General features: G+C 34.8%; 1 protein-coding gene across 1 annotated transcript in view; it reads right to left on the bottom strand.

The window, feature by feature from the left end:
- LOC111052788 (diuretic hormone class 2) overlaps positions 1-3660 on the bottom strand; it is a 117413-nt gene extending 113753 nt beyond the window's left edge. The window contains exon 1 of the mRNA XM_039432726.1: positions 3531-3660. The gene's annotated coding sequence lies outside the window, so the exon portion shown is untranslated. The remainder of the gene's footprint in view (positions 1-3530) is intronic.
- Between the last annotated feature and the right edge of the window lie 19741 nt (positions 3661-23401).

Genomic DNA, 23401 nt, shown 5'->3' with positions numbered 1-23401 from the left:
TTGTCCCTTTGCCGAGCTCTCAGCAGGCTTAGTTGTTTATTTTTGATAATGCTCTTGATAGTACTACATCTAACTATGAGATAATTATGTTTTACGAGAATTTGTAGTGTAGGTTGGCTAGTAAAAGTCTTAAAATGTCACAAGAAGTAAGTGGCACTTGTCAATTAGAAATATGAAACTAGCACTATATATATATATATATATATATATATATATATATATATCACTCTGTCAATTAAAAAATTGCAAACATCCCCACATGAGTACAAAATCAAAGAGCATGAATTGTATTAATTTGATTTCAAAGTCATCTCCTATCGGAAACTTCATCGGTAAGCTACTATGAAGGCAACTCCAGTAAATTTTACTTCCACTTTATATCTTCAACTCCACTTCCTACTTCATAAAAAGCCTTGAAGTTCTCCACTCCGATACTCAGGTTACACCTGAATAACCCAATAGGGGTTTCTTTCCCGTGATTTTCCATCTCTGTTCAACATTGATTTCTCGTTAGGAACTCTCTTGTGTGACTGATTGGTGCTCATTGTACTCTATTACATCTGTATCGTCTTACCAAGTCCATCTTCCAAGAAAAAGGTGGTCAAGTTTAAAAACGTACTAATATCATTACGAACTACAGAATAAGTTCGCTCAAGATTGATTCTAGTCTTATTAACTTCTAAAGAAACGTGAAACTCCATTTTTCTAGCTGTGGTTCATCCAAACTTCTCCAGTATATATGTATATTGATTGATAAGTGATGGTTTTGATATGTTCGAAGACATGTCGCCATTAGTTTTTTTCATCTCAGGCATTGATTCAGGATCTATTAGATTTTTTCAATATGGAACTTTAAAATAGTGGGATTTGTCATTACATCTTGAATATTATTTCCATAGCAAGAAATTCATTCATAATGAGAAACATAGTGTTCATCATATAATAATAGTGCAGTCGAAATCGCCTAATTACTGGGCATGGCAGATGCGCTGACCAGCTACACAAATGGGGATGGGTTGATTCTCCAGCTTGTGACTGTGGTGCTGCTGTGAAGAACATCGACCACATAATAAATGCTTGCCCCAGAGCCTTCAATGGAACATTTGAAGATATCTTCAATATGACGGACCACGCTAAGGCGTGGGTAGAAAACTTGGACATTTCTTTGTAATTAGAAATTTAGATCATGATCGACAAAATATATATGCACCTTCAACTTCAAGCAATACTATAATATATATATATATATATATATATATTATATATATATATATATATATAATATATATATATATATATATGATAAAGTTGGATACTTATTTCAATTCTTGAAACTGATACTCCAACTTTATCATGTATGAATGAACAATCATGAATGATTAGAGAAGAGATACATTCAGAATTTCTATTCATTAATAATGAGAAGAATATATGGGTATTCTTCGGAAAATTGGATTATGACACTTTTATTCTTTTGAAATTAAGCAGAAAAATATTATTCCTGTTGAATGGAGTAATGATAATATTGTGGATTCAATACTAACAAATCATTAAAAACAGATTCGCAAATCACAATTATTGTTATAGATTATCATCAATCCATCATAATTGAATAAAACTAAATTTTGATGTAAAAGATTACTATTTCCAAAGAATCAATAACTTGTATCTCAATATCGTCATCAATGAATAATGAGACCTCTGATGGAATTTTAGTGATTCCTCCAGAATTATTAGTAATTTTGTTTGAATGGGTTGGGAGTTACGGGGTGATTACTCAGAATTATCCAATATTATGATACTGCTGAACGACTAACTCTCGTAACTCTCACTATTTCCAATCCAGAATTCGATCTAATTAAATCTTACTTATCATTTGAATTACAATAATATGTGAAATATACATTTTTCTGAAGTCAAATAATGAATCTTTCGATAGAAATGTGGGAGTATGAGTTGAGAGTATTCGTATCAATGGTATTGATATCATGAGTAATATTTCACATAATTATGCTTGTTGAATTCTCAGTTTTATTCATACCATGAAAATCAGAATATGAATAAGAGGTGATTAACAATCGGTTAATATAATTTGAAGAGGAATGGATCATCTTTCTATAAATTAATCATTGATAGCTGAATATTTATACTGTATCTTCCTATAATATTCAATTACAAATAAATAGCAAAATACCTAGCTCTGCTTCTAATGATTGAATAGTGATAGAGTGCATAGTGATACAGCTGATATTATGCACCAATGTGGTATTTAGATTCACGCAGATTCCTTAGAAATGTAGAGCACAGTTCATGCCGGATTGGATATTAATAATAATCAACGGGGTAGCGATCTTTAAATCTACTTTACATTGTATGGTTTCCATTATACATAGAATGAGAGTCAAATGCTTTTTGATGGCGTTAGAAATATAAATTGAAGTATCCAAGTGAATCGAAGAGGATTAAACATATGGATGTCCATTCTCGGAAAAGGATAATATGTAATAATATTTTTCCATGAATTCTTGAACATGTAGATGAATGAAGTAATGATGGCGATGCTCTCAATCCATTAGATGCACTATCAATTATTTATAGGAGCCTTATTATTATGATTACGGCTCTTCAATGTAATTCCAATTAAGTAGAGTTCACACCTGTATAGAAATATCACTTTTAGATATATCTCAAATGGAATGAAGTTCTAGTTAGAAGTAATTTTCCCCTCAAATCGATCACTACGACTTCCAACGATTTGAAACTCAAAGCATTACTAAGAGCTTCTCCAAGAGATGTACCTATTGCTGTAGCGTGTAGACTATAAGATTATAGCTTCCACAAATTCATAATGTGCTCCATAGTCTGGGAAAGGACATTTGCCAATTTATTGGTCTGTGAATTTTCTTTGGAAATATGGTAAGTGATGGAAGCTAGAGTATTATGCTACAGTATTATGGAAGCTACAGTATAATTTCCACAGATTCATGGATGTACGATACATCCATTATTAGTAATATTTCTATTGACAATCTCATAGAGATTGATTTCTATTTATTTAGTAGAATGCCGATTTATACGATATCAATGTCCCTAGAAAGATCAATTCTCATACATGTCAGAGAATATAATATTCCTATAAATTGATATAAATCAGTTGTAGGCTGTGCAAAGTATGTGGCTGTATAAATGATTATAAGTATAAATATTAAAGGGTTCCTGGTACAAGAGTCTATATCATGTTCTATATGAAATGAGAATAGGAATATACCGTGTCTAATATGTCTAGACCGTGAAGGAATAAAAATAAAAATATTTACATTCATTGGAAAATACATTTTCCTTGTTGATATCTGACGGTTTCTTTTAGGAATTCCTTACTGGGTTTTCTGATGTAGTTGAGTATTCGATTATAACTGAACGATTTTAACTCTCGAGAAGTGTATGGAAATTTTGTGTGTTAGGTAAAACAGTGTGTCAATACGTTTTACTACAATTTCAATGATTTTTGCTCATTGACAATTTGTACTGACTTGTTGCTGGATGCAAGTGAGGCGTCGACGTGCGCTTCCCCGTGGGTTGAGTTGGTTGGGTTGCTTTCAGTTGAGTGTCAGCGTGTTGCAACTGTCGAGAAGACGCGTGGCGTAATGGGCCTGATGCGTCGCCTCCACCTTCTTTTATGAAGTTCATGTTCTCCCCTCACCCTCCTCACCACCCACAACTCGCCCCGCCCTTAGCGCCCGACCAATCGCAGGCCATCATCCCCTAGTGACGTCATACTTACCTAAAACTGGAGAAAGAAGTATTAATCAACACCGGTTTCAATTTGTTGTTACTCGTCCGATAGTTATGCCAGATCTACAAACACAATCCGGCGAGATCTTGTTCGCAATTGCTGTTAAAGCAAACAAATCGGGCCAATAGTGCTCAGTCGATGGCAACAGATGGAAAATATTGCCGGATTTGTTCTCGGCGCCCTCACTTGACCTTCCTCGATTGTTCCAGCGTTGTATACTCTGGAGATCAATGAGTATTGTCCTTATGAGTGGAAAATATGCCAAGGCTTAGAAGGGAAGAGCGTGAGTGGTTGGTTCAATTTCTCCTTATTGGTTCATTCTTGTATTTCTGGAGCTGAAGCTCAAAGTCCCATGTCCTGTTTTAGTGATGAATCTTAATTTTTTATGAATGTTTCCAACAACAATGAAATTCATTATTGATTAGATCTGCAATCTTTACTGAGAAATGGCTTTTTCGCGGTTGATTCGTAATGAGGAATCTACATATCTTCTAAGAAATAGTTGTGAATAATTATAGTGAGTATTCATTCATGTCCATTCATTACTAGTTTAACCAGATAAAATATCCAAATAATGGATTTTGTGTTGGACTTGTGGTTCCAATCTTGTCGCTAATTATTATTGATTTATTTACTATTATTAACAAAATATCAGCATAGATTTGAGAGCAATCTTGTTCTTTTTTGTCTCCTCTGATTTATTGTACTTCTATTATTTGGATGTTAATGAAGATTGGAAGAATCCGTTCCTCTTAGAACTGAGCATCTGTGCGCATACAAGTTCACACATTGCATTCCGATCATAATAATTCTCTATGCAAAGTACACATTGATGATTTACAAATCCAAGGTGCAACAACGAATAGTTTTGGAACCAGGCTTTTCAATTTATTTTGTTCATCTTCAATCTACGCCCTAATGATAGATATAAAGGAACAATATTACTCAAGGATCATTTTGGTACTCGTCACCGGCACTCAAACTGTGTTTTTGCTGGTTTCGCCGAATTAGTATATTATTATGTTGAAAAGAATTATACTTCTTATTCTAAAATATTACTTTTTGTAATCTGTATCCATTTGTGAATATTTTTGTGAGGCAATAAAATTTGATTTGATTTTGATTTGATTTGATTGTTTGTTGATATTTCCTGGGCATTCTAAGCTCTAAGATCCCATAAGGAACGAGTTTTTATATTCTGTGATCACTTCATCTACTTCTATTCTCTAATAGTTTCATATTGCATTCTAGAAACATTCATTCATTCTCAAGTCTCGTTTTCATCTACGATTTATTCTGCTTCCTGATTGTCAACTATGTTGCTATATTCCAAACTAGAGAAGATTTATGAATCGATGAAGCGTCCATTTCTGCTCATAAACCGTTCATCAAACATTAATTCAGGATTGAGAGTGCTTTTCCTCTTCGTCATATAACCTAAAACAAACAGTCCCTTCACAAATGACTTTCAAGAAGTTTGATTCTCTGGGGTCTACTGCTTGCTGGACCAATTCAACTTCTGCAATGTATTAAGTAAGATACACTACGAACTACACATGATCAACCATCACCAATTTTTTTTCCAACTCACTAGTCATTATAACAACTCTTTGTGTCCAGATATATTCAAGTATTCATTATTATCAATCATCAGTAACGTAGCCAGGATTTTGCAATTTGGGGGGTGGTTTTGACGGAAACTTTTTGGCCCTTGTTAGAGTAAAATTGGGGTCTGTGAACAACAAAATGAATATTTGAAAGAACATATAGTTGACGGTGTTGTCTAAAATAATCTAAAATTTATATATTGGGAATTTCAGTTTTAAGCACATTCAAGGCCTTCTTATGTTCGTGGTGTGGTCTCAACAGTAATAATTAGAATACGTTTTCTTTCACGACCTTGTTATATTCAATCAAAAGCTTCACTATCAAGTCAATAATATCAATATTGATCATGCATATAATACTCAACTAAACAGTTTCTTTCAAAAGCCTATATTGTCTGATATTGTCATTACTGAAGCCAATAAATGCTAATCCTTTGGATGAGTTTTAATAGTTTCAATACTATTGATATAGTTCTCAACGTTCAGCAAAGAATGTTGGAAAACAAAAGAGTTTGAATAATTTGAGTCCATTTTACATTATGTGCATCTCTGATCTTTGATATTTGGTCATCTTTGACCAAATATCAAAGATCTGAGATGCACATAAGTTATGTAAAATTAACTCAAATTATATTTTGTCAACTGCTTTGCTTTCCAACATTCTTCGCTGAACGTTGAGAACTATATCAATAGTATTGAAACTATTAAAACTCATCCAAAGGATTATTTGGCATTTATTGGCTTCAGTAATGACAATATCAGACAATAAAATAGGCTTTTGAAAGAAACTGTTTAGTTGAGTATTGTATGCATGATTAATATTGATATTGACTTGATAGTGAAGCTTTTGATTGAGTGTAACAAGAAACTGTAAAATTGACTCAAATTATATTTTTTCAACTTTTTTGCTTTCCAACATTCTTTGCCTGGAAACACCCCACCCTTTGCTATGTCACTGTCAGTCTCATCAATAGGTCTATTACTATTATGTGAATTTGTTTAGTGATTTTTGTAATTCTATAGATGGCTTTCTCAGTCGCTTAAGTATCATATCAGTGGATTGTGAGAAATTGTTCCACTATTTGGAATCACGCCGTAATACATAGTCATCAATTAGAGCGGCATTAATAAGCCCCTACTCACTGAGAGATTTACAGCTCCTATCGCATGTTAATATTGTAGGAGATCTACTCTCAGCATTACAAATCCCCAGGCATCCAAAATGGTGTGCCTTCAGCCTCCAAATCAAATCCCATGTGCCTCCAGACTTGTATTGGCAAAGTGCTTGGGAGAGACGCTACAATCCTACAATGAACATACGATGACAATAAACATCAACTATATAGAACGATCCCATTATCACTGAAAGGAATCATGTATAGATTATGTGATCACCGTGAAACGATAAATGAGGATATGATGTAGAAATTCTGGAAGAATTGGCTTGTAACTTCACGGCTGGAGATGTACGTTTGTCAGAAAGTAGATGATAACTCTAGCTTTCATCATATATACATCAATATCCAGTATACAATAAACTAGTTATTCTATTTTACATCGTGATTAATGGAGGTCTGGTTGTCTATCAATTTGTTCTCTAATTTATTCAGTAATTTTATTGATTATAAGATATTTACAGAATATTTCAAGGAATGTGAATAATTCCATACTGAAAAACAAATATTTTAAGAGAGTCATTCATCTAAATGATCGGATTGATAATTATTGTTATCTCAGTATTAGCAAGCAAAAACTTCAGACTAATAGAATCTAGAACCAGTTTTTCGTACTTGGAGGAATGAGTGGGAGTCTTCCCCATCATAGTGAAGAGACACAAGCCTCATTGTATGACTTATTCAACGTATATAAGATGGAAATCTATAATTTTTTATGAGTATTATCATCCGTCTATCGTTAATCCTTGCTTCATGAGAGTAGAGGTCTTGTACTTCGTTTTGAAGTTATTCCGAGTTCACTGTCGAGTTGACTTTGAGACTTCGCTAAAAAAGAATAGAATGGAGAATGGGATGCAACAGAAGAGTAAATGTAAACTAAACGTCTGCTCAGTCCATTGTGCCGAGGACGAGAGAGCCCTCTACATTGTGCAAGATTTTCTGTCTGTCTCCTTCCTTTTTCTCAATGTCCCTCTCCCTCCCTCCATCTCCTTCTTGTTCATTGAGTTGCTAGCTTTCTTATCCTCTGTCAACTCTCTCTTACTTCCCATACATTTTCTATCTTGACTGGAAAGTTCGTTTCAAGTCAAGATTCAAGAAGAACCTAAGAATACGCAAGAGATTCAAGAATAAAGGAATACTGTACAATTGGTATGGCTGCCTCACTACGCTTCAAAAGCGAATGAATATTAATAGTCAGTTGATCTTTTACTGTGAGAAATGAGTCAAACAGTATGGAGAAATATTATTTGCGTTGTCAATATTGTACTTGAGCTTCTCTTTCACGTCTTGCAATTGAAATCTCTCACGAAAGTTGTGTGGCATTCTTCTAGGGGAATTTGGCTGATATACTGTGTATCGAAGTATCCTTATGCAAAATTTATTTGGAGTCCCTTCTTAATCAATATCAAATTTGAGAGTTGAACTATTATATCCTCTAGATCACGTCTCCAATTACAAAAAAGTATGGAGCTCTATTCCAAAACAAATCCTCAGATTCTCATGAATAGCTCTCATGAAATGATATAAAGCTGTAGAATTGAATGCATAGATAGGAATGTAATATGTACGCAATAGGGATAGTTCATTGCTATCACTATCTAATTAATAAAATTCCATATATCTTTTCTGTTTATTATTTCCATTATCTGTTGTACAATCGATTATCAGGAAATAGTGATTCAATAGCGATTATTTCAGTTGATAGATGTTTTATTTTTTATTCTTATCCAGTCATCAATGGGTCTTTTATAAAGCATACAGCATTTTCCTTCTCATCAATAATTCTCAATAATTGAATAGAAAAATTTATTATAATTTTAATTTTTTTTTGTTAATGAATGACAAAATACCTAACAGCACATCACTCTTTGAGATTTTCTCGAAAGGAAATCAAACATTAAACATCAAACATTCAATCAATGGTGAGATTTCGTTACTGGGTGAATTCATTGGTGAATAAATTAGGCCAATATCACCGACGAACCACCTTCTAAAATGCCAACCCGCCACAAAGAATGTCCTTTGATCAGATGAGAATCAATCAACCACACGATCAACATTATATTTATGTGGCGCGTTGGCTGGTTGCAACACTCGTCAGTGGCCGACTTTCGTTTACGAAAGTGCGGTCCCAAGCATTCAGTCTTCATTTTTAAACAAATTCGACAACCTTAAAAGAAGACTTATTCACGAGATTTCTATTGGTACCACTTCCCAAAATAGAAAATAATTTAGGTAATGTAGAAAAACGCATTTTCGATTCTAGGAAAGGTTAGAATTTTCAATTGCGAATGCCGATTTTACCACAAATGGAATCTTTAGCTACACTGTCATCTTAGGTCATCACTGTAATAATCCTCTGATTGGGAGTTTATTTTTTCCATGCAATTATGAGACAAAACCAGAGTAAAGCTTTCCCAGTCTTGAACTATACTGATTACTAAAAAAACAAAAACAAAACAAGACACAGTTTCGTGACTGATACTTTCACTTGTAAGTTACAATCCATGTTTGAATTTGAACTAGCAAAAATAAAATTAATTCACAGGTTCACGTGTCAGTGGAAAAGGATGAACTACTGTATCACGAATAACAGTTAGTTTTTGGCCAGAGTGACAGAGCACTTGACAGAGTGAGGGTGAAGGTGCATCCAACGTAGCCAGCCCAGCCTCCAGTGGTAATTAACAGGTTGGTTCAGTGTGAGAGATGAGCAGTAGCAGCAGCAGCAGCAGCCGGCAGCTGGATAAGGCGACTGAAATTCTAATTTGATTTCAAGTGAGGAAATTGAGTCTTTTGATTCGCCCCGTTTGCAATTCAACACCCCGGCCAAAAACTCATACATTTTGCCTCGCTGCAAATAAGTACTCTCTTCTCCTTCTCCTTATTCCACTGCTTTCTCTTCTACTTCGTCACATCTTTTACCCCTTCTTTATTAATATTTGACGTCACCCTCGTTTGCCTCGTCACCCTCCGCTCGCCTGACCATTCGCTCAAAAGAGAATACGAGATATCTGTCACTCTTGCTAATGAATTGCTGCTACTACTGCTACTACCACTTGTTCCTGTCCACCTGATGGTCCATTGCTGCTCCTATACTCAATTATTACATCTTCTCCTTACGGCATTCATTTCATGAATATTCAACGCATGAGTAGGCCTAATCTGGACCAATATTTCAATTTTTTCTGAGAAGTGGGAAACCAATATGCCTACACATTAATGTAGCACCGGGGTATTGCCCAGTAAGCATTATGTTGGTATATTGCCGAAATCAAGGAGTGAGGTGAAATTTGTTGAGAAAGGATATAAGCTCGAGTGTTAGTGATATCTCTTAGATCCTAAATCCACCTGATGAAGGATATTCTGATAAATATTGGGTTGAATTTGATTTGATAATTCCAGTTCAATTCGTCATATTATTCGCATCACATCACTTTTACTTCTCCACAATGGAAAATCAAGTTGAAAGGAATATTAAGGAGGAGAATTGTACAAAAAAATGATGGTAAAGTGTGTATGTTGTTTGAAAATGAAGATTAATGAGTAATTGCATTCATCTCATGAGAGAGATTCACCTCTGTTCACAATACCATTTTCTTGAAATCTCGATAAATATTATTGTGAAAATAGAAAAATCCTAATACTCTATCACAATACCTCCTATTGAACTTGTATGATGATTGTTATTTTCATATTCAATAATGAGTAATTTTATTGGAATGATGATAATAATCAATAAAATAAGGAGATAAATCAATTACTTGGTTGTATGACATTATAATTAACGAAGTGTATCATACTATAATATTGCTATTTTAATCGTTTATCGCCATGGAATAATGAAATAGCTCTGATTCATCCTTCCATTTTCATGGCTCATTCCATGAAATAAAAGTTACAAAAGTTACAATAACAGGAATAATTATTTGTTAATGATATTGTTATTTTCCTTTATCGTGTCACAGATATCAATAAATTCTCTACGGTCCGTGATAACAGCTACGAAGAATTATTACAACTCAACCTATCACGCATTCGGTTCATTCAAAACATTTCTAACATGCTCAACATGCTATTGAACGTGATTTTCATTCAATGGCTGAAGCGACACGTTGGGCAAACCTCAGCTCTAGCTCAGTGGTAGAAACATGAATTTTATAAATACAAATAATCACCATAAGGTTCAGTGACCGGTGATTGGTAATTCTTACCGCTGCTTCTATGAAGTTCTTGAAGAATACCAATACGGAAAATAAAAGAATATTTGATGACTGATTATCAGTAACCATGAATCACTAGAGAATAATAAGGACCAACTATAGTTGTTTCTAGTTGATTCTTAAAACGCTCGTCGTGAATACAAGTATTCACCAATATACCCTTCCAAAATTCCTTAGAACTTACAACGCCAGTTCTGGAAGCTCTCTGGATCCTTATATGATATAACTGGAACCTTATTAATATAATTTCTTAATATACTTATTCTGGTATATGAGATGAGTATCATCAAAGGATGATAAATATTGAGTGCTCTGAATAAGATTAATATCACTTGATTCAATAATTTTAAGTGCTGCAAAATATTTGTTGATATTAAAACAGCTCAAACTGTATATCACGAGATGAACTAGGATAAAATAAACTTCTACGATTTGTATGCTGACTAAAAACACAAAATATATTCCCATAAAAAAGATATGCATAAAGTATTCGATATAACTATAATTCACTTAAATAATCTATTTCAAAAATCTGAATAATTATCACAGGCTTTACTAATATTCACAATAGTGAGTTTCAAATTCATAAATATATTATATTTAATACTGGTACTTAGACTTCCAATCAATACGAAATTCTGCAAATAAAAACCTGTTCGGTCTATAGGTTTGATATACTATACTTGGTTCAATTAACAAATTTATAATTAATAAATTAATATTCAAACATGAGATCTCAGGGATTTATATGAATTCGGGCTGTGCATGGAAGTAAGCTTCCTACATATATCAAATAAATTTATAAATGTTCTTATGAACTATGTGATATTGTTCAACACGTGGTGACTCTTAATTTTAATTCAAATTAATTGGAATAGCGCTTTTTTATTAATTAATTACCCCCACTGGACGTAGAAAAAACGAGCTCGTTTGGTTTGACTTATCACTCACTGAACTGAAGTTCTAGCTGGTCTCGTGGATTGAATTAATTATTTCCAATAATTAATTAGGTAGGCTCCTTTCGTCTCTGCTGGGCTAGCGCGTGATCCAGACTTTTATAAGTTTCTTTCGAATTAGCTATTTTTATGGGAATCTTTACAAATTACGAACTCTTTGACAGCACTGAGTTCACATATAATTGAACATTTAATACAAATACTTTACATTAAAAAGGGTCTGGCTTAATAGTTTTTAAATTTTGAAAGGAAGAAGAAAAAACCCTAAACTCCATGTGCATCCTCTCCGGTCGGGATCTTAAGCCAGAAGAAGGAGGTTTTTAGAAAAATTTGCCTCTTCCAAGAATAATTCTGTAAGCTACTCTCTGATTGGCCTTCAATTTAATAGACTCAATACAATTGGTTGCCTTGGGAATCAGGGCTTCCTCGGCTTTATAATAGAAAAAATTAAATAAAAAAGAATTCTTATACAAATGTATGGAGTGTTTATCTTAAATTGATTTCATAAATAAATCCTAACATGCGATGTTACTATATTCAGTCTTTATATGAGTTTTGTATACTCTTGATTTATCATGCTTTCTTAGATTATAATAAATATTTATACAAAAATAATGGGTGTCTGTATTTCTACACATCGACTTCCTTTAGTATACATAACATATCCTTTATGAGTAAATTTTATATAATTCAACCTGTCATATGGGTTGATCGAATAATCAGCTGATTCGCTCAGTATTGATTCTAATAATTATCGATTTATCCAAGATCGACTAATTCTTTTCAAAATGTAAACAAGTAACTCTAACCTCAATGTTCATGCATTTTATTTTTTTTTTTATAATCCGCCAATAATAAGTAAGCCGCTTTATAACTTTTTGACCTTACCAATGGGTTCTTATAATTATTAAATCATAATTATACATGTTTTCTTATCATTTGTTGATAATGCTATTACTCCTAATCGCTAATAATACTCGATTTGAGTTGTTTTATCCTTTGACTAGGTCTAACCTTCTTTCCAATTTTATAGTTCTATTATATTTCATTAGTTCATTTTAAAATATTTGGTGGTATTAATTCACCACGTGACACAATACGCCCTCTGATTTCTGATTTAAAACGACAATTCGAGAAGATAATATAAATTTTATGATCCAGTTGGTTTTGGATCAGAAATCATACATGTTACAAAGTCTGTTAATAAATCTACTGAGAATTCTACCTCCTAACAATTCAACAACATATACACAATAAATAAATTCAATTCGAATACATACGCCTTACATTGGCCAATCTCCTTCTATACACAATACACAAATAAAACTATCTACTCCTCCATACATAATATAAATCTTTTTTCTAATCCACGCTCTGCCCTCAGGCCAGAAGCACATTTGAACGTTGGTGCAAAATCATTGCCAACCTAACAAACTGGTAATTCTCTGACTTGCAGAATATATAATTTTTTCTTCCTCAACATAGAACAGTGACTTGTACATTTTCATTTCATTCTCTTGCAGAATTTGGGCTTTGCTTTCATATAATGGATATTTTTAAGGATAATCTTTGGTAGGTTTTATCAACAAGAACTTCTTATTCATCTAATACATTGAGACTTGGCTTAATGCTTTTGGTGGTAACTATGCGGTTTGATCATTTGGCGGATAATTTTAGTGATTCTCTTAATTAGTTTATACATAAATAATAATAATACAATATTTTTATAATATCTCTACATGCAATTCACATTTATATGACACTTGATCTTCTCTTATTCGGGGTATCAACTTAGATGATTTAATAGGCACTGATCATTCTGGTCCTCGTAGTGAACAGCTGATCCTTGGATGTTTGAGTGGCTTCTCTTTATTCACCTGTCGCCATTTTGATGCCTCTTTAAGATATACAACGGTAAGCTGGTTTTTAAATTGGAAGTTATTTATTCACTTGTTTCATTAGTAAGAATGGTGTTAAAAGTGGTTTCTAAATTTGTTCTTTCTTTATTTTCAGGTATGCTGGTTGAAATGAATACTCGTCTGCGAAATAAGTGTGTTGCCCGGTGTTTGTTTGGTACGTATTTGTTGACAGGTAGGTCCATGAATCCAAATATTATTGTTTACTTTCTTATCGCTTAGTGTCTCGATAATACGGCTTGAGATTAGAAATATTTTCCCACCAAGTTAAATTTGGTTTGCTTTCTTCATACAACTGAACTGTATTACGTTCAGTTACGGCTGCAATTTTGTATGGTCCAGTATAAATATGGAAGAATTTTCTGGTAGTTTTTTCCAATGCATTGGATAATCTATGGCTTTTTAGAAGTATTTCATCTCCGACACTATATTTAAACTGTTTGGATTTATTATCATGATAATGTTTTCGTGAGGTCGCTGACCTTTCTAATCTCTGTTGTACAATGTGACAGATGTCTAGGTTAGGATGAGTTAACGCATTCGACGGTGGGAAATCTATTAACTTTTCAATAAACATTTTATTTCTCTCTCCGAAAATAACCTCTACTGGTGTATACCCTGTATTCTCATTGATACAATTGTTGAAACATTCTTCTAGGAATGGTAGATATCTAACCCAACTTTGATGTTTTTCAGCGCAGTACGCCCTCATGAATCGTGAGATTTCTGCCATGCGGCGCTCCACGGGGTTCGAGCTAGGAGAATATGTGGAAGTTCGAGATATTTTTATATCAGCCAGGTCAAGTATTCTTTTCCATGGTTTGCTACAAAAATATGATGCATTATCTGATAGAATGCGCTTAGGTTTTCCTACTTGCGGAGTCCACTTATTCACTATGCAATTTGCTAGGACTTCTCCTGTTAGCTTACCGATGGGAAAGAACATGGTGTATTTAGAGAATGTGCATGTTAATACGAATATATATTTCTTCCCATGTTGTGCTAGGGGTAGAGGACCATAAATGTCGGCTGATACTAACTCCAATGGGGCGGTCGGCAATATAGGTATCATTGCTCCCCTGACTTGATATTTTAAATGTTTTGTTTTCTGACATAGGTCGCATGCTCTTAACACTTTGACTACCTTTTTGTGCATACCTTTCAGATAACAGGCTTCTTTTAGTGTACATATCGTTTTTCTTACTCCAAAGTGGCCAATTCTCTCATGCGTTTCCTTAATCACTTCTTCCGCTATTTCCTTAGGTATTATGATTCTCCAGTTATAACCTTGTGGTATGGTGCGGTGAAATAGGAATCCACGGTATCGCGTGTACTGTCGCAGGTAGTGGGGCGGTTCAGATGGTCCTTCCTCCAGTATTTCTAAAATTTGGGATAGCTTGGGGTCTTCTTTTTGCGCATTCTGAATCCTTCTGGGTGTTAGTGTATTCTTGTAGACTTGAGGTTTGATATTTTCGGGATATGGTATGCTTTCGTCCATTTCCATTGCATAGCATTTCAGGTTTGTGTCGTTACAGTATGTGGCATCTAATTCTCGGGATAGAAAATCGGCTGTTTGATTTTGCTTTCCTGGTAAGTGTGTGAGATCGAGGTCAAACTCTTGAAGAGCGAGAAACCATCGTGACAGTCTGTTGTGGTTTAATTTAGCTGTTTTAAAAAATGTGAGGGCTTTATGGTCGGTATTGATATAAATTTTATTTCCCAACAGTAGCGTGCGGTATTTTTTACAGACTTCTATTATACTTAATAACTCTTTTTCTGTAATCGAATAGCGTCTTTGTGCTGGATTTAGTGTTTTACTGAAAAAAGCTAGTACTCCTTTGTCTCCTTCGGCACTTTTCTGAAATATTTCTGCTCCTATGGCGTAATCTGAGGCGTCTACGTTTATGTAAAATGGCTGGCTCATATCGGGATGACTTAGTACAACTATTTCAAGGAAAGCCTCTTTTAATTCTCGAAATATCTTCTCTTCTGCTTCTGTCCACTTCCATGCTTTGTTGGTAGATAGTACGTGACTTAATTGGGCAGTGTAGTGTGACATACGGCTGTTGAAACGTCTATAGAATTGAAGAAATCCAATGAATTTCTGTAGTTGCTTTCGGTTGGTTGGTGAAGGGAATTTTCTGATGGCTTCTAATTTACTGCTATCTTGGGAGATGCCGTCCGGGGTGATGATATGTCCCAAATATTTGACTTGTTGTGCAAAAAATTCGCATTTTGATAATTTCAATTTGAGTCCACATCTGATGAGGCGACGAAATACTATATCTAGGTGTTGACAATGGTCCTGAATATCTGTTGAAGAAATAATTCCATCATCCACGTAGAGTGTACAGAAATCCGTGACATCTTCTCCTACGGCTTGACGAAGGCAACGAATAAATATGGCCATGGCGTTCCTCAATCCAAAAGCTAGACGAGTGAAGCGGTAATTTCTTCCGTTGAATAAGAATGATAGATAATCTCTTGATTCTGCTGCTATCTGGATCTGCCAATAACCGGCGCTTAGGTCAACTGTAGAGTATACATTCTTCCCACTAAAGGTTTGAAGTACTTGTTCTATCTGGTCTGGGCTCTCACGGTCATCTTCCAAAATGCTGTTAAGCGCTCGCGCGTCCAGACATAATCTCACGGTACCGTCTTTCTTAGCAACACAAACAATTGGTAAGCTATATTGAGAGCTTGATGGTTCAATAATCCCCAATTCTAACATTCTGTCTATCTCTGCTATAGCTGCCGGGCGGTATGTAAATGGTATTGGATAAGATTTTCGGTAATAGGCTTCATGAGGTTTGACTTTGAGTCGGCATTCAAAATCTTTAGCTAGTCCTGGCTGTTCTGAGAAGACATCTCTATTTTCAATGAAAACCTTCGCGACACTGTTTTTTGTATCTAGATCCCATTCAGCATAACAGTTTATCCTATCCAATAATTTTTCAAACATTTCTTCAGAGGAAATCTCTTTATCCATCACGCCGTCATCCGTCGTCGTTAAACTCAACACTTCAAAATGCTCCATGGTTTCTTCCATTTCATGAATACCCCAAGTCCTAGGAACGCCTTCCATGTGATATGCAAATTGTACTATCCGATTTTCTCCAGGATGTCTTTTTAAACTGAGAGGTGTAATAATTTCGGTGGTGGTGGTTTCAGGGCTTGCATGGAATTTCAGTGTACGGAAATTCAAACAGGTTCGAAAATATTGTAGGAAGTCAGCGCCTATTATCATTGCTGGACCTTTGACTGGCAACACCAGGAAAGTATATTCAAAAATAATTCCTTCTATTTCCACTTCTAAGAGACATTGAGTGGTTACTCTTATTCTTCTGCCAGGATTAATACCGGAAATGTATACATTGGTAAGGGGTAGTGTAGCTATTGCATGTTTTTCTTTGATGTTTAAAAACATATCCTCTTGCAATAAACAGCATTGCGAGCCACTGTCAATCAGGGCTTGTAGTTTAGTCCCATACAATTTGCATTCGATATAAGTTTGTAGCTGGCTGTCTGATGTCACATCGGTGTCGTCAGGGTTTTCTAAGAGTGTTTCACGCTGATCGTCCCGGAAAGTGGTGTCTATGTGGAGAGGTTTGGCTTGTTCCTCTAATTTGGTAGATGAATAATTATCCTTTGCTTTGGGGGTATCATATAGTCATGTAGTTTTAGAAGTGCTTATTTCTTGATTTGGTGGTGGGTTATTTGCATGTTGATTTTGGGTTGCTTTTGTTGTATGTGCTACTGTGTAAGATGTATTTGTCCGGTTATGATTTTGATGTGTTTCACCTTGATTCTTGCGATCTCCATCTCGTTTGTAATTGTTCCCATTCAAGCGATCTCTGCCATCATAATATGCTCCTCTATCCTGTTGTTTATTATTGTAATATTGAGATTTATTTCTAGAACTGTTTTCAAACGATTGACCTCTGCTAGTATTTTCAGGGTATTTTTGATATCGAGTGTTTGCTCCGACATTTGACATTTGATTCTCACCATTATAATTTTTTCTGAAGCTGTTGCTATTATGATGAGGAGAATGATTGAAATCTCCTGTACGGTCGTTTACCTGACTGGATTCAGAAGTAACAGATTGGATACAGTGTAAATGTTCCATTAATTCTTTGCAACTGGAAATCGAAGATACTGCTAGTGTCATGCGAACATTGTAAGGAAGCTTTTTTGTTAATATATTTGCTAATGATGTATCCGCCAAAGATTCGTCTAGTTGCGAATTCTTGCACATCATCTTAGCTACAAATTCAGTATATGACTGTCTGCCTCTATTATCATATGTGCATGATATAATCTCTGATAGTGCGTCCATCTGCTTACGTTTACTCCAATACTGCTGCAGGAATTGGGAGATGAAGTCCTCCAAGCTATTGATATCTCGCATCCGGCTCTGGAAAAACATCAGCGGCTCGCCGAGTAATAGACTGGACAGTTGGAAGCGCCATACTAACCAAGAGGTGGGTATCAATTCCTGAATAGCTTTTATTTGATCTATGAATGGTCTGGGTTGCATATGACGATGGAATTATCGAATTTTCCAAGACTTTGAAAAAGTTGAGTGCCGTTTACTACTTCATTCGGTGTATACTGCATCGACTGACTGGGATATTTTCCATGCGTGTTTCTATTCTGGAGACTCGTTCTTCATTTGCGATCCATTTATCATTCATAATTTTCTTATGTGTATTCACTTCATCATACAATCCGGTTAGCTTCAACTGCTGTCCGCCTATAGCATTCTCCAACATGCCGTATCTCTCACTTGATTTTGCCCCCTCCTCCGCTAAATTTGCCATACATGCCTGCACGTTACTTTGTTCCTTGACTATCTCTATTATTTTCTTATTATTTTCCTCCACTTTCGACTCTATCTCGCCCTTATTTTCTAACACCTTTCCCATGACAGTTCCCATGATAGCGGTGCCCAGCTCCTTACCCAATACGTCCACCTGTTTTTCAACTTCCTTTGGTACGTTATCCAACCGTTCATTTATTTGACAGGTGACGTCATCTATACGAATTTCTAACTTTTTGATAACTGCAGATTGAGTATCTATTTTTGTATCTATTATATTTCTCACTTCCTCCCTGAAGCTAGAAAATTTTTCATCCATAGTTTTGATACCTTCCTGTAGGATTTTAGTATTTTCCTCCGCTTTATCCTGGATGGCTTTAGTGTTTTCATTGATATCTTCTTGTATTTTTTTGGTCACTCCCTCCAAGGCTTGGCTGAGCAAGAGTTTAAATTCATTTATAGAATCGTTTGCTATGAGGTTTGTAGTATATCCGACTGAAGAATTTAATGTGGTGTTGCCTTTTCCTAGATTGGTGGTTGCGGATGGCGGTTGACTGGCGATATCGGATGGCGATTGGGTGGCGGCACTCTCCATTCCTTCGGCGGCGCTTGGAGCGATCTGCGAAGACGCCGGTACCGGGTTGGACGCCCTCACTCCCTCATCCGGACTCTCATCGGAATTAATCGCATCAACGACGTTATCGATCTTCGTAGAAGACAATTGGGCCAGGTTTTGCGGGTCGAAATTGATGGAGCATATGCTGCCTCCCTCACTCTCTCGTGGGGTCTCCGCTGCATGGTCCTGGGGTTGTTGATTGGCCGGTGTTGTAGCTACATAGTTTTGGGGGTGGTCGCTGAAGTAGGAGATTTGCGAGTTAGCTGGCGACTGGTTCATGATGACATTATTATGGAATACTTCGAGTAAATAGCCAAGTGTGTTGCCAAGTCTCAGGAATATTAAAATGGATTCAGTGATAGTGCCTATTCTGGATAAAATTGTGTGGTGTTAAAAATTTCAAGTGTCATGTACATATATTACAAAAAGACCTTCGAGTGCTACAGGTACGCTTATCAACATAGACAGATTACGCTAATATAGTTCCTAAAATTTTAGGTAGGGTTTTATCTTCCTTACTAGTAGCTATGCGATTATATTTCAAATAATCTATACCCCTGGTCAGCATACAATATCTAGATTCAAAAAATCAAAATCAAAATTTTACTATAGACTTTTATGGAAATTTCCATCCAATTTTTCTCTATTATGAGAATTATGTTATCAAACTCGTGTGATACAGTTTGTCTGTATTTATGCAGCTTGAAAAATTTTAATTTGTAGAGCAACTCAATTATTTTAGCCAGAACTTATAATAGATTATCAGATATATCTTGTTGAATCAACTTCAGATTATACTTCTTGCAGTTTTCAGTTTTATCAATAATTTTATGAATCATTGATAGTGAGATTGAGTAGGTAAGCTTTTCATCACGCCCCACGTTGGGCGCCATATTATGTGAAATGGTGCTTCCTGAGGGGTTATCTCCTATGATAGAGTCCCACGTTGTGAAGCCATATTATGTGAAGTTGTTAATTGTAAATCCTTCACAGATGATACGATGTTTCTGATATTTATAAGAGCAGTCTCTAAATTCCCTCTTTTGCGAATAAATTCACAAAAAATTAAGGCCGTCCGGCTCGCAAAATTACTGGGTTCAAACCTCAGCTCTAGCTCAGTGGTAGAAACATGAATTTTATAAATACAAATAATCACCATAAGGTTCAGTGACCGGTGATTGGTAATTCTTACCGCTGCTTCTATGAAGTTCTTGAAGAATACCAATACGGAAAATAAAAGAATATTTGATGACTATATATATAACAATATTATATACTATAATATTATATACTATAAATATGATCATCCATGAGAGAAGAATAAGGACCAACTATAGTTGTTTCTAGTTGATTCTTAAAACGCTCGTCGTGAATACAAGTATTCACCAATATACCCTTCCAAAATTCCTTAGAACTTACAACGCCAGTTCTGGAAGCTCTCTGGATCCTTATATGATATAACTGGAACCTTATTAATATAATTTCTCAATATACTTATTCTGGTATATGAGATGAGTATCATCAAAGGATGATAAATATTGAGTGCTCTGAATAAGATTAATATCACTTGATTCAATAATTTTAAGTGCTGCAAAATATTTGTTGATATTAAAACAGCTCAAACTGTATATCACGAGATGAACTAGGATAAAATAAACTTCTACGATTTGTATGCTGACTAAAAACACAAAATATATTCCCATAAAAAAGATATGCATAAAGTATTCGATATAACTATAATTCACTTAAATAATCTATTTCAAAAATCTGAATAATTATCACAGGCTTTACTAATATTCACAATAGTGAGTTTCAAATTCATAAATATATTATATTTAATACTGGTACTTAGACTTCCAATCAATACGAAATTCTGCAAATAAAAACCTGTTCGGTCTATAGGTTTGATATACTATACTTGGTTCAATTAACAAATTTATAATTAATAAATTAATATTCAAACATGAGATCTCAGGGATTTATATGAATTCGGGCTGTGCATGGAAGTAAGCTTCCTACATATATCAAATAAATTTATAAAATGTTCTTATGAACTATGTGATATTGTTCAACACGTGGTGACTCTTAATTTGAATTCAAATTAATTGGAATAGCGCTTTTTTATTAATTAATTACCCCCACTGGACGTAGAAAAAACGAGCTCGTTTGGTTTGACTTATCACTCACTGAACTGAAGTTCTAGCTGGTCTCGTGGATTGAATTAATTATTTCCAATAATTAATTAGGTAGGCTCCTTTCGTCTCTGCTGGGCTAGCGCGTGATCCAGACTTTTATAAGTTTTCTTTCGAATTAGCTATTTTTATGGGAATCTTTACAAATTACGAACTCTTTGACAGCACTGAGTTCACATATAATTGAACATTTAATACAAATACTTTACATTAAAAAGGGTCTGGCTTAATAGTTTTAAAATTTTAAAAGGAAGAAGAAAAAACCCTAAACTCCATGTGCATCCTCTCCGGTCGGGATCTTAAGCCAGAAGAAGGAGGTTTTTAGAAAAATTTGCCTCTTCCAAGAATAATTCTGTAAGCTACTCTCTGATTGGCCTTCAATTTAATAGACTCAATACAATTGGTTGCCTTGGGAATCAGGGCTTCCTCGGCTTTATAATAGAAAAAATTAAATAAAAAAGAATTCTTATACAAATGTATGGAGTGTTTATCTTAAATTGATTTCATAAATAAATCCTAACATGCGATGTTACTATATTCAGTCTTTATATGAGTTTTGTATACTCTTGATTATCATGCTTTCTTAGATTATAATAAATATTTATACAAAAATAATGGGTGTCTGTATTTCTACACATCGACTTCCTTAGTATACATAACATATCCTTTATGAGTAAATTTTATATAATTCAACCTGTCATATGGGTTGAACGAATAATCAGCTGATTCGCTCAGTATTGATTCTAATAATTATCGATTTATCCAAGATCGACTAATTCTTTTCAAAATGTAAACAAGTAACTCTAACCTCAATGTTCATGCATTTTATTTTTTTTTTTTATAATCCGCCAATAATAAGTAAGCCGCTTTATAACTTTTTGACCTTACCATGGGTTCTTATAATTATTAAATCATAATTATACATGTTTTCTTATCATTTGTTTAGTGTCGACACGGCTTAAGTGTTAAACTTCACTTATCAGGCTGATTGAAATTTGTAGGTTCGTGACATTCACCCTGATACATTATAACGTGTAGATTCGCCAACCTATATCATTTTGTCAATTGAGTACAGGTCGACAATCTCGCACCCTCACTGATGTCATACCTGGAGCTTGTATTCTCGTTTCTAAAATGATATCCAATTCAAGGTCATACAGAATAGAATGATATTTTCATATCGATACAAAGCTCTAGTACCCACAAGACTAGATGTCACAGTTCAAGTAATACTTGTGGATATTGTTTACTATAGCTTCACCGACAATTCAAAGTATTTTGACATTACCAACCCACACAACTGCAACCAACAATAAAATTTATAGCGGCAGTGTTATCGAGTGGAGAGTCATGTGGCTATTCCCACGATGTACAGTGAGCTGATGAATGGAAGAAGCGCTCGTTATTGGAGAGCTTCAAGTAAGGTAGAGAAGAGCGTCGAAACTTTTAATCTTCATCTCAACTTGTCATGGAATGATGAGCCACAGAACATTCAACTGGTTGGTCTGGAAATCGGATTACATAGCCTCATCACGAGATTATTGGCTGGCCATCACTTGTCTCATAGTAGCTTGCCTTAATGGAAAAATGTACCTGACAGAAACCCTTCTCGTTAAATCTTCAATTTTAACGTATTTTCAGTATCAATAGAATGTGAGCAGAGTAACCGTAATGAAAATTAGTGTAATGATTATGCTTATAGAATATATTTTGAAATAGCTAATTAATAAATTCAGCAAAGAGAAGCTGCTCCATTGAGCAATTATTAGAATAAGATTTCTTATAGGGAATCATGATTTTTCATTAGTTTTGTTAGTCTTAATTAATTGAGGGGTGGGGTGGGATTGCTGGAATGAGGAGAAGTTGCGTCATTTTGTTTGGAATGATGGAGGAAGGCTCCCCACCCCTGAATAACACAAGGGATGATTAAATTCTTCTTCAGCTAGAAAAGCTGAATTATTTGTTATCAAACCTCCACATTTCACAATTAGTAAGCTGAATTCATTGCCCAGGTCACTAGATGTGATAATGTGGTGCTAAAATTGTATGAAGTGCATATAGGAGACTGTGGCGTCGCGTGGGGAAATGCATTAGTTTGTTGGAG

This window comes from Nilaparvata lugens, chromosome 7 (genome assembly GCF_014356525.2).
Source record: "Nilaparvata lugens isolate BPH chromosome 7, ASM1435652v1, whole genome shotgun sequence".
Taxonomy (NCBI): Eukaryota; Metazoa; Arthropoda; class Insecta; order Hemiptera; family Delphacidae; genus Nilaparvata; species Nilaparvata lugens.
Note: the sequence above shows the minus strand (reverse complement) of the source record. Positions and strands in the feature narration are given on the sequence as shown.